Source organism: Hemiscyllium ocellatum, chromosome 39 (assembly GCF_020745735.1).
Source record: "Hemiscyllium ocellatum isolate sHemOce1 chromosome 39, sHemOce1.pat.X.cur, whole genome shotgun sequence".
Taxonomy (NCBI): Eukaryota; Metazoa; Chordata; class Chondrichthyes; order Orectolobiformes; family Hemiscylliidae; genus Hemiscyllium; species Hemiscyllium ocellatum.
This window is the reverse complement of record NC_083439.1, coordinates 33845306-33849410: the sequence shown is the minus strand read 5'-3', so window position 1 is coordinate 33849410 and position 4105 is coordinate 33845306. Positions and strand designations below refer to the sequence as shown.

The 4105-nt window shown below is 42.8% G+C and overlaps 1 pseudogene; it reads right to left on the bottom strand.

Annotated features, from left to right (window-relative positions):
- Positions 1-1672: 1672 nt before the first annotated feature.
- Positions 1673-1781, bottom strand: LOC132834446 (5S ribosomal RNA; annotated as a pseudogene).
- Positions 1782-4105: the final 2324 nt, after the last annotated feature.

Here is a 4105-nt window from a genome sequence, read left to right as displayed (position 1 = left end):
AAAATGCCTACCTTCCCCCTTCCACTCCGCCTACTCACACCCCCACCCGCAACAGGCTCTTCCTGATTTCTACAGTCCTCCTCCCTCCTGAAGTTAGCTCCCCACTGCCAATATTGCCCCTTCACAGTAATGGCCGCCAAACAAAATGGACACACCCTGTGGTACAATTCCTCAGACCCCAGAGGCAAAGGTGTCTCACAGAATTCCCTCCTTGTGCTGAAGGGACCATCATGGATGTTTGTAGGGCTGCAGGGGGACATGGGCAGGGGATATCCCAGCTATCCCAGCATTCTCAGGGTATTCAGACCAAGATGCAAAGGAGAGATAAGTCTCCACCTTCTGTGGAGTTCAGAAAACAAAAGCAAAGTTGCTAAAAGAACATAAATGTCATCAACAAGAGTTGTTTTCCTTCAGTTCCTAAATAAATTTCACTCTAAATTCATGCCTATTAGGCCGTGATTGATGAATATAATTAATCCAAGTATTGTCCAGAGGGAAGCCAAGAGATTTTTAATTCCCAATATTTTAGGTGTGAAGATCCACTTTCTGCTGAGCCTTGAAAGAAATGCTGATGAATCTCTGAGAAATGGGTGAGGCTTCATGATCAGGTTCAGGAGTGTAGTGCTGGAAAAGCAGCATCTGAGAAGCAGGACAGTCGATGTTTCAGGCATAAGCCTCTCAACTCTGATCTCCAGCATCTGCTGTCCTCACGTTCTCTTCATGATCAGGTTACAGCCTGCACCATGGATTCTGAATGTCCTGGTGGTCAGGGAGTCTTACTGCATTTGTAGCACCCAGAGGATTCAGGTTGCCACACTGCTCAGATTGCCACTTCACTGTCAGCTCTGTCCAATGTACCAAGCTGCCAGTGGGCATGTCCATTGAGTTACAAAGTAGAAAGGCGAAGGTCAGCAACATCACAAGCCAATAGGTGTTGAATGGTGCTATTTGCCAGTCAACCTGCTGACCAAGAAATGAGTGAATGGTGAAGTTCATTCCATATTGGTCACAGTAACAATATTGAAGCTCTTAACTGATGGCCTTTGATGCTGTGTATGGATTACATTGACTCATACATAAGACCATAAGATCATAAGACACAGGAGTGGAAGTAAGGCCATTCAGCCCATCGAGTCCACTCCGCCATTCAATCATGGCTGACGGGCATTTCAACTCCACTTACCCGCATTCTCCCTGTAGCCCTTAATTCCTCAAGACATCAAGAATCTATTAATCTCTGCCTTGAAGATATTTAGCGTCCCAGCCTCCACTGCACTCTGCGGCAATGAATTCCACAGGCCCACCACTCTCTGGCTGAAGAAATGTCTCCGCATTTCTGTTCTGAATTGACCCCCTCTAATTTTAAGACTGTGTCCACGGGTCCTAGTCTCCTCGCCTAACGGAAACAACTTCCTAGCGTCCAAGCCATGTATTGTCTTGTAAGCTTCTATTAAGTCTCCCCTTAATCTTCTAAACTCCAATGAATACAATCCCAGGATCCTCAGCCATTCCTCGTATGTTAGACCAACCATTCCAGGGATCATCCGTGTGAATCTCCGCTGGACACATTCCAGTGCCAGTATGTCCTTCCTGAGGTGTGGGGACCAAAACTGGACACAGTACTCCAAATGGGGCCTAACCAGAGCTTTATAAAGTCTCAGTAGCACTTTAAAGCCTACTGCACCTGGTATTCCCAGGCAGTCTCCCATCCAAGTACTAACCAGGCCTGAGTCTACTTAGCTTCCAAGATCAGGTGTTTCCAGACTAGTATGGCCGTAGACTGATCGATCCTCTTGAAACGTGCAAAAGGCAGTCAGATTCCTCTTGTCAAGAACCCAAAAGGAAGATGAGATGAGACACCCCAGCTGAAAAGGTAGCTGTGGAAAACACAGGATTCACACCAATACACACACACACACACACACACACACACACACACACACAGCAAAGATCCAGGGATCGCTCGATATTCCTCTCTAAAAAATCAAATTTCAGCAGTTTGTTTTTGTACAATGGCAGTTTTTTCTGGATGGGATTATATCTGAAACTGTTCATATGTCACTGCCCAAGATTGTTACGTGTATATATAACTGTGAGATTAGCTTTTCCATGATGTACAGAGATTGAGCTCTGTTTAGAGATTGGCAAGAATTAGTCTTCATCAAATTTGTTTAGTGTGGAACAAATCTGCTCAGTTTACAGCAGTCCCTATAAACAATATCAATGTGTCCATCAGCATTGGCATGGTTAAGGTCAACTTGCTAGATCTTGGATTTGCATTTATTTGCTATGAGTCATGGTAAAGGTTAGAATCCCTTCACTGGAAACAGGCCATTTGGCCCAACAAGTGCATACTGACCCTCCAAAGAGTAACCCATTTCCCTCTGACTAATGCACCTAACATTATGAACGATTTAGCATGGCTAATCCACATGATCTGCACATCTTTAGATTGTGGGAGGAAACTGGAGCACCCGGAGGATACCCACGCAGACACGGGGAGAATGTGCAAACTCCACATAGGCAGTCGCCCGAGGTTGGAATCAAACATGGGTTCCTGGTACTGTGAGGCAGCAGGGCTAACCACTGAGCACTGGCTTCACTAAATTCTATACAGTTGTCAAACAAGTTGTCATCTTGCGGCTGAAAATGTATATGTATACGAGGTTCAAGTGATGTCAAGCTATTTCAGGACTTCTGTAACATTTCAATACTGTTTTCACTTATTTGAGTTTTGAGTAATGTCATATTTGTTTTCATACCATGTCTGTTTTTGGTGGATTTGAAAATTGTGTAACTTGATGAATATAACACCAATATTTTGAAGTGGATAATGCACTCCACATTTACCCCTATCCCATACATGGGTGAAATAACTATTGTATTATTATAGTAATCAGGATGGACTCTTAGAATAAAATATTATTAAGGAATCTTGACAATTTCTTCAACTCAGTTTATATGTCAGAATCCCACAAAGAAATAAAATTATACTCGAATCGTTAACACATAGCTAAGTAGCCTGAGACTAAGAAAATGGTAAAGACGGATGTCAAACTGATCTGAAAGGCTGATGTCAAACTGATGTGAGACTTGGTCAAATTTCCTCAGCTTGTCATTTTATCAGCTAAAAGCATTGAAGGAAATCAAATGACAGTAACCTGCAAATGCTGAAGTGCTGTAATATTACAGGCAAGGCCAATTATTGAGAATGATGCCAGTTTATAACCATTTGGAATATCAATTTATCATTATGTAACTGTTCTTTAGTGCAATTGATATCAACTGATCGTTGAAAGATTGCATTTCAGTACTAATGAGATCAAGCAATGCCTGAAATATCGCTCCTAAAAGTGAATGAAAGCTACTAAGAGCGAATGAATGTCAAAAGGTTGACAAAGGTGGCACTGCTGCCTCACAGCGCCAGGGACCCGGGTTTGAATCCAGCCTTGGATGACTATCTGTGTGGAGTTTGCACATTCTTCCCATGTCTGTGTGAGTTTCCTCCCATAATCCAAAAATGTGTAGGTTTGGTGGATAGGCCATACTAAATTGTCTCACAGTGTCCAGGGATGTGCAGGCTAAGTGGATTAGCCATGGGAAATGCAGGGTGACTGGGATTGGATAGGATAGAGTAAGGGTTGGGTCTGGGTGGGATGCTCTTTGGAGGGGTTGAAGTGGTCTCAGTGGGCTGAATAGCCTCTTTCCACACTGTACAGATTCCATGATTCTAAAAATATGCAGCATAGCTTTTATAAATGATCTGGATAATATTTATTCATCAGTCACCCTTACTAAAATCAATGAGCTAAATATTGCCTCATAGTTATTTGTGGGAGCTTACTAAATGCATATTAGCTGCACTACAACATTGAATACACTTGAGTTGGATTTCTTTAGCTGTAAAGAGCCCTGTTGTTCAAAATAGTACCATGGGATCTTTTACATCCAACTGAGAAAATCAAGTCCCTGGATTTGAATGTGAACTGATAACCAGAGGCAAGAGTATTGCCATTACATTAAGGCTGCCCTAAGAAAGTAAAAACAGACATGATGCGTTAGGAATGGATTTCGTCCTTGGACTCCTCCACTGGCAGAACATAAC